This window comes from Cucurbita pepo, chromosome 6 (genome assembly GCF_057944985.1).
Source record: "Cucurbita pepo subsp. pepo isolate OVF chromosome 6, ASM5794498v1, whole genome shotgun sequence".
Lineage (NCBI taxonomy): Eukaryota > Viridiplantae > Streptophyta > Magnoliopsida > Cucurbitales > Cucurbitaceae > Cucurbita > Cucurbita pepo.
In genome coordinates, this window is record NC_141803.1 from 11,886,883 (window position 1) to 11,895,787 (window position 8,905).

The 8,905-nt window shown below is 40.0% G+C and overlaps 1 non-coding gene across 1 annotated transcript; it reads right to left on the reverse strand.

The window, feature by feature from the left end:
• Positions 1–7,214: 7,214 nt before the first annotated feature.
• Positions 7,215–7,288, reverse strand: TRNAW-CCA (transfer RNA tryptophan (anticodon CCA)). Its single transcript has one exon. It is a non-coding gene; the product is annotated as a tRNA-Trp (tRNA).
• Between the last annotated feature and the right edge of the window lie 1,617 nt (positions 7,289–8,905).

Here is an 8,905-nt window from a genome sequence, read left to right on the forward strand (position 1 = left end):
AAGAAGAAGAGAAGATTCAGTCTAACAGCTGGTCTTGGGGATAAGAGTAGATTGATGAGTGATCCCCTATGAATCAGGGAAGGTAGGACATGATGAACCTTAACCTCTATTGGATGAAGCAACCATATATATAACTGACGATATTGATTTAGTAGCGAGACCCCTTACACTAGCCCGGGCATCATCGCTGTCTTAGCGCGAACAGTTTGTAGCCAAAACAGAGTAGAGATTCGGAGGGATGTGAAGAGAAATTCAGTCAATGACACCACACCAGACCGACCAAAAAGGGAAAAAGTAGCTACCATTTCACTTTTCCTTTACATGCTTTCCCCAGTAACCAACTCGGATTGAACTGTCAACAAGAAAGAGAGAGAGAGCGAAGTCAGGCTGAGGGAGGAGAAGAAAGGGTGTCAAGGACGAAAGAAAGAAAAAGTACCCAATAGAGAATAGAGACAATAGATCACGTAGTCCCCGGAGTCAAATACCGAACCTTAATATACCTCGGATTCATCCTTTGCCCTGACTAAATCATCCCAGACAGAAAGAAATCCGCCAGCCGTCGTTCCAGCTTAGAGGGAAAAGCATCGTACTATTGCATCATATTAATTTACACATTGATTTTTCGTTGGAGACCTCCTAGGCCCACTCCCCCCAGAAAACCGCCTGTTTAGCAATCGAGCTAGGAGGGCTGCCTGCCTCTCACCACCCGTAGTATGTATAGAATAGGTAAAGGTATAGAATAGGTACAACTATAGAATAGGTACAGCTAGCTTTTCAGAGCCATTCTAATAGGTACAACTTTTTCAGAGACATTATAATAATAGGTACAGCTTTTCCTCGGGAAGCACAAACACTCCCGTCAGAGGTAAAGGAGGGAGGGAATTGTGTAAACTCATATCTTTTCATTCGATTGTGTAAATTCAAATATCGAATCATTGTCTGATATCAATCTTTAAACCTAACTCAGATATCTTTTCATTGATTGAGTTGAAGGCGAGTCGGTTTGGTATAGGGAGACTCCGGCCGGAATGGTTTATACATAAAGGTGTGGAGCACGACTCTCTAATCTTTAAACCTATAACCGGGTATCTTTCTCTATTCCCTTCCCCTGAACCCATTATATTGGTCTCACAATTCCATTGCTGATCCTCTCCTTTACAGTCGAGCCGCTGAAAGAAAATCTTTTGTATCCAGCATAGGGGTAAAACATTAAAAGAGCTTTTTCCCTAATAGTTGCATAGGAAAGAAAAGATTTTGTATCCAGCATAGAGGTAAAACATTAAAAGAGGTTTTTCCCTAATAGCTGCCGCTGAAAGAAAAGAAATTCTATCCTCCCCGTATTTTTGGGGATCAAATCGATGCTTTACCCTATTTTTGGGGATCAAAGTCTATCCTCTGTCTATTTTTTGGGATAAAAGAGATGCTTTACTCTATTTTTTGGGCTAAAAGTGTATCTCTCCCTTATTTTTTTTTTTTTTATTAAAAAGTCTATCTTTACCCTATTTTTTGGGATAAAAGAGAGTCAAGGTAATTCATTCATTATTAAGGAAAGACGAAACGAAACTCAACATGAGAGTTCACTGTCAGTAAATCCTCAAGATTCATTCTATCTCTCCCTTATTTTTTTTATTCAAATTGATGCCCTATTTTGAGGTCCATTTTAGAAGTAGTAATAAGGAAGTCAATCACTTGCGGCTTCTTGCTTGAACTCGGTAAACCCCTGAACTACTGAAAGGATGTTCGCTGAACTACTTGACCTTCCCCTATTTATTCACTGTAAAAGATCAATACTCTCAATTCATTCTTTCTCTGAACCTTCAAAGACTCTTTTTCCTTTAAAGACCATAAAGAAATCAAAGCTATCCTTCCCTGATTTTTTGGGATCAAATCCCTATTTTTGAGTGTAAAGACCTTTCATTCTATTTTCCTATCCTCTGTCTATTTTTTTTGGATAAAATGCTATCCTTCCCTGATTTTTTGGGCTATTTTTGAGGTATTTGAGGTCAAAATCCCTGATTTCCCTGTAAAAGAGTTTCAAATCGGCTAAATGGGACTAATTGAACCCTTTTTCCTTTAAATACCATCAATAAAAGAAAAGCTATCCTCTGTCTATTTTTTGGGATAAAAAGCTATCCTCTGTCTATTTTTTGGGATCAAATCCAGTAAAGGTAATTCATAAGTCAATCCTCTCCCTTACGGTCTCGCACTTCATCCCTTTCCCTTACGGTTTCGCACTTCGTCCCTCAACCTTAAACCTTTTCCTTCTTGAACGAGGTAAACTCATGAACCTATCGGTTTCACAATTCCATTGCCTGCCCCTATCGGTCTCACTATTCCATTTCCTTCACCTGTCGGTTTCACGGCTTCGCCCCTTTCCCTCTCCCTCTCGGTCGAGCTGTTTCACCCCTCGTAAACTATCATCAGGTCAAGCTCCGGAACAGGAAGTCAAGACTATCGAAGAATCAATTCGACTTAACTGTAAGTAAATCCGAAAGATTCCTTCAAACACTCTTGAACTCGGTCGAGCTCTTTCACCCCTCGTAAACTATCATCAGGTCAAGCTCCGGAACAGGAAGTCAAGACTATCGAAGAATCAATTTGACTTAACTGTAAGTAAATCCGAAAGATTCCTTCAAACACTCTTGAACTTGGTCTCGCTGTTTCACCCCTCGTAAACTATCATCAGGTCAAGCTCCGGAACAGGAAGTCAAGACTATCGAATAATCAATTCGACTTAACTGTAAGTAAATCCGAAAGATTCCTTCAAACACTCTTGAACTCGGTCGAGCTCTTTCACCCCTCGTAAACTCGGTTGAACAATTCCATTTCCTTCACCTTCTTTCACAAAGAGTTGCTCCGGTAAAAGAAAAAGAGAAAGACTCCTTTCCTTATTCATTCTCCTTCACAGTCAGTCTTCACTCCTCTCCCTTTGGTCTCACTGCTGAAGCTCGTTCGCCTCGTAAACTCGGTCTCACTGCTTTCGCTCCTTATTCATTCTCGTTCACTCCTCCCCCTATTTATTCTGTCATTGAACTCGGGTTTCACTGTAAAAGATAACTACTCCTTCCTTATTCATTCTCCTTCACCTTCTTGCTTGTCCCTATTTATTTATTCTTGAACTTGGTAAATAGGCTAATTCATTTACTAGGCTCTAAACTGCTACTGTGCTTATTTGGTCTATCAGCTACCTACTTATCCGAGCTCGTCAGGCTGCTACTGACCTAATGGGTCACTTTTCAGTCGAAAAGCTTTCAGTTTCCGAGATCACTCAGGCCAAGACCATAAAAAAACCCACTTCTCTCTCATTCAGTGATATGAATCGAACAACTGATCACGTGCATTTACCCGAACGAGCAATTATAAGAAGCAATACAAAGAAGATTCAAGTATCAAATCAAGAAAATAATGGAGTGGCTGACATTGGAAAGTGATTAGAAGACTTTCCTTTGGTAGTTGAACTACCAATTAAGACAATTTATGAATTGCCTTATATTCTTCAATTTATATTTAATAGCATTTATTAAAAGTTTGTATGAATTGCCTTATATTCTTCAATTTGTATTTAATAGCATTTATTAGTGGTTGGTGGCTGAACTTTATTTTGTTAGGGTTATCTTTTGGGCCTATTTAAAGGCATGTAATACTCATGTTTGAGGGGATTTTGGTTGAATACAGAAAAAACCTTTGTGTTTTCTTGATACCTTTTTGGTGTTATTCTTTTTCAAATCTTGCTTTAGGTTTGATGTTTAAACCGATTCATTGAATTAGTTTTGATCAAGCTAATTCTGGAGTGAATTGTCTTGGTATCTAAGAGTGACCATCATAGACTCCAAGTTCGATCTAAGAGTCATTCATCTTCTAACCAGCTCTTGGTTGGAATCAATCCGTTAAGTTAGCTTTCTCTGGGAGCGTTTTGCAAGGATTCTAGAAGGACCTCTAGCTTGCAAATTCCAGCATTGTAGGCGCTTATCATTTAGGGTCATCGAGATCTTTACAGAAAAGAAAAGCTTGACTCAAGCTATGAACAAAGAAAGGGGATTGACTGAGAAATAGAGCTAAGCGATCCATTGAATGAAGGGCAGGAATGAATGGACTGATTGCCCCAGCTCGTCAGGCAAGGGGGAAGGAAGATCAGTCTGAAATCAAAGAAGACGACCACTTACCATCCATAAGAAAAAAGAAAGGAATTCCTTGCTCGACTAGTCAAGATTAAAGTCGATGGTCCTAGGGAACAACCTTAAAGCAAATTAGAAAGCATTCGAATTGACAACATGTGTGTGAGTGGCCCAGAAACGGACTCCCCTTTTGTGGACGAACACTAAACCTCCTGTTTTGGACTCGCGAAACCCTCTACTCAGAAAGATGGGCACTCGAATGTTCATGGACACACACGTAAGAGAAGCAAAGCAAATAAGGTATATAGAGCCAAACGAGACTAAGAAGAATCAGATAGCATTAAGGAAGAGAGAAACTACGACAAGCGATGAAAGCGGAAGTATTGAATATGAATAAAAGAAGGACAAAATGAAAGATGAGAGCTGCTAGTTGTTGCCCTCCCTCGCCCTTTGTATATAAGGTAAGGATCCTCTTTTGCGAGACTCCATCAAACCACTTGTTGGCTGGAACAACATTTTGTTTATTGAGACTATGCCTTCAATTCCATTCTGCGTTTCCCTGGTCGCTGTATTCTTGCTCAACCCAACATGCATTTTCTATTATAGTGCCGTGCCGGGGCGATAGGCGCGCTACAGTCACGCATTCGAGTCAGTTTGCCTTGATTCGCTATGTAATGTAAATATAATATAGGGCCAGAAGGAATAAGTGCAAGACCCTCAACAAAAGAATGGATTAAGGTGATAGAATGTTATCAGGAGACGAAGGCAATGGAATTCTGAGACAAAGGTGAATGAGTTTACGAGGAAAAGGAGAATTCTTCTTGAGTTTCGTCTTGACTTACTCTTCAGTCGAATGAATCTTCAGTCTTTCAATTCTTCTCTTTTCTTTGATTGACTCTCCATCCAGTAAAGCAGCTAATTCATTTATTCTATCACAGTAAAGTCGAATGAATAAGGAGTCTCCCTTCCCTTTCGAAAAAGAAGAAGAAATTGAAGAAATAGGTTCAGTGGAATTGCTTTACCGAGTTGTAGAGGTTCAGGATTGAATCTGAATTGACTCTCCTGTATAGGTTCTTCTCATGCAGCTCCTACACCTATTTATTCTTTCACTCTAAACTCGGATAGGAAAAGGGTTTCGGTTGATTCTTCTTTTCTTACAGTTCAATCAGGTGAAGGAGAATTTATAAAGAAAGGTTCAGGTTCATGAGCAAATCAAATCTTTCTTTCATTCATTTACTCGACAGAGAATATCTTCTTCTTCTTCTTTCATTCTCGTCAGTCAGGGAATATCGTCAATGGTTCTCTAGCTTGACCTCCTGAAATAAAGGTCATATCGGTTCAGTCGCTTCTCTTTCTTTCCCTGAATTTCTTCTTTCACTGTAACCAAGGGACTACTTGTCTTTCTCTGTAAATTCGAATTAATCTTGTCTTGCTTTCTTTCGTCTCCCTGATTTCAAACACTTACAACTCGTTCAATCAGGTTCGTTCAGTAGTTAAGTTCGTAAACTCTCATTCTTGTTTCGTCTCCTTTTGCTTACTCAACCTACTCTGTCTAGGGAAGACGCTTTACCTTGTTCAATCAATCCATAGGACAAAGAAAGTCAATGCTGAATTTCATCCCATCGAGATGATAAATGTTGATCTTCTCCTTTCGTTCTCTTCTTTCTTTTTCTATTTCTTCGTTTACAGTTACAGTGAAAGAAGAAATGGGTTCCGGAGCTCAGCAGCTCGACCGACAAGTTCTTGTTTGATCCGCCACTCACTCTTAGAACACCACAATATTCGTTGTTTTTGGGTTAATGCTCTCAATGGTGAATCTCTCATTCGATATCCTTTGACTTATGAGAGGCCGGAATGGAAGAAAAGTAATGAAACCCGCGATGGCTACTGAATAACCTCCTTTGACTTTCTCAATAATAAAGTCTTTGACTTTTGTATTCGTTTGCCAAATCTTGTTCAGTTCCATCCAAGCTCGGTTTTGTCTGAATCTTCGTGGAAGAATAAAAAGCGGTTCACCAGCCACTACATCTGTGGATCCCACCAAATCATTAAACCCGGTGGCTGCTCGCTCTTTGATCAGTGATTCGCCGGCCACTAGATCGATGAAGAATCTCTCCAAAATAGGCTCTTTGATCAGTGATTCACCGGCCACTAGATCCAGGGATCCCACCTTATTCTCAAACCTGGCGGCTCGGTTGATTGGCACTCCTGTAGGCTCATCTTGCATACAAATTCTGGGGGTCCCAGGTCCTGCATCCACCAAGAACATTTCTTCCCTTAAGCGTAAAACTGAAGATTGTAAGGCGTTTCCACTACGTAAGAAAAAACTAGAATTAGATCTTGGAAATGATCGACTCAAATAGATGCTCATCATAAGCTTGTTTTGCCTCCTCTTCCTATTGATCAGAAGCATCCAGCAGCGTCACGCCAGTCGAAAGAGTTAAGCTACTAAGCTAAGTGTTGGGGAACTCGGTAGAAGGTATTTGCCGCTTCCGCCTCTGACGGCTTCAGAATAGCTCCCCCCTATCTCGAATGAGAAATGAGTGACCCTCCACGAGAAGAAATCCGAAAGGCATTTTCAATTCTTCAGGCTTTTTTGTTTGAGCAGGGGGCTCCGAGTCTTGTGTTGACAAAGATCAGGATCCTCGATCTCTTCCTGAATATTGATCAACGTTCTCTCTCGATTCAGGAATTTCCCACGCTACCCCTCATCCATTAGTGCATCCATTAAGTCAGAAATGCAGGCAGTATTCAGAACCTCGTAAATCAAAGCCTTACTAGAATAGAACTAGACTAGATAGGGAGCAAAGAGGAACGAAGCAGCTTGACTTGACTGAGAGTTGGAGAGGGGAGAAGGCAATGGAATTGTGTGTGAGACCATAAAGAATAGGTGAATGAGAAAAGAGACCGAGTTCAATCAGTCCAAGAGATCAGCCTATTTACCGAGAACAAACAATCAGGGAACGAAAGAAGAAAGAGCAATTCAAGAATCAATCAATAGGTTCCGGATTCTCATACAGCCTATTTACCTTGTTCAATCAATCAGTAATAGTCCAGGCAATGGAATTGAAGCTGCTTTACCTCGTTCAATCAGGGAATCACGCTCTGTAGGATTTGAACCTACGACATCGGGTTTTGGAGACCCACGTTCTACCGAACTGAACTAAGAGCGCTTTCTTATTCAAGTAGATACGACTATAAAGAAAAGGATGATTTTTGTACCCATGTGAAAGAGCTTGAAGAATGAAAGATTTTGTATGTCCAATTTGAATCGATCTCAATGGATCCCTTGTTACTGCCCAGAGGAGAAGTAATAGGTCGGAATGAGAGGATTGGAACCGGTGGCATTTTGTACCCAAAACTAAACTACCAAGCTGCACTACATCCCTTTCTTTCAATTGGTCTACGGTGGTCATTGTAAAGAATCTATCCCATCCCTGCCCTGTTTTCCAAATCGTGATTTCCTCCTTCTTCTTTTTATTCTTGTAAGGTTGCTTGCTTTACAAAATACTAAATAGTTGGCGCGTTAGCGCTAAAATAAGGGGCGGAGCTTGAAGAAGCGAAGCGAGCCTAGAGTAGCAGCCTATTACTTACTATCTATACTACACATTTAGCAGTCCCCTCTTCTCCTTTACAGTCTCACAGCTTCTCCCCTCTCCTTTCTCAACTCTTAGTAAAGCGCGGTAGCCCTTGTGTATGTATATTAAGGCTCTTCTGTCTGCTATCAATTCAACCGAAAGAAAGACAAAAACCCCGTTCGTTTTGTATCGAGACTTGTTGCAGGATTTTTGACTCATTCCATACTGTGCATAATTGAAGGAAATCGTTCGATAACACTGATTCCTATTTCTTTTCTCAATGATATCCGAGGATCAAGACAATTCCCGCGAAACTCTTTCATTTCCTCCTTCTTCTTTTTATTCTGACAAAGCAGCAAATAGCATTTCCTATTGATTTGTCCCCTGGCTGGACTGGACCTATTCTGATTCTGAATTATCTGTCGCTACGCTGTTCCCAAGGACAAGCAAAATCGAAATAACAAAATTCTTAGGTCATCTCAATGGGTTCAGAAACCACACGTTTCTCTGGATCATCATAGCGTACTTCCACATATCCACTCAGAGGAAGGTCTTTTCGTAATGGATGCTGATATGAACCAAGAGACATCAATCATACAATATACTTCAATGAAGATGTGAAGAAAAGTTTGTCAAAATTATCAAAAAGATGTTTCAATTCATGCTACATTGAAGAATAATGAAGTTTGATTGTTGTAAATTTTGGGTGGGTTACAATTTAGAGTAATTTAGAGTTATTGTATTTTAAGACTTGTTATTTAATTTCGGTTACATTTACATAATGGCTAATTATGGCCATAAAGTAGGAATGTTACAACTCTTGGAATACCTTTAGTAGTTTCATTTTTGAGGCTATATAAAGCCATGTATGTTGTATTTGTAAGGAGACTGGGAAAAATATAGAAAGAAGCATTTCTGCTTTAATTTAGCCAATGGCTAAGTTTCTTTGCAATTCTATGTAGTTTAGATTGCATGTAGAATCATTCAAGCTCGACATGATCAATCTTGCTTGTGGAGTGATTCGAATCTCAAACAAGTGTTTGAGATATTTGATCAACAAGAGTCATTCAAGCTAGACATGATCGATCTTGCTTGTGGAGTGATTCGAATCTCAATCAAGTGTTCTTGCCTTGAGATATTCGATCAACAAGGTAATCCGAATCTTATTCCCCTTGTAGTTGATTCCTTATCTTATCAGATGCCCCTCGAAAC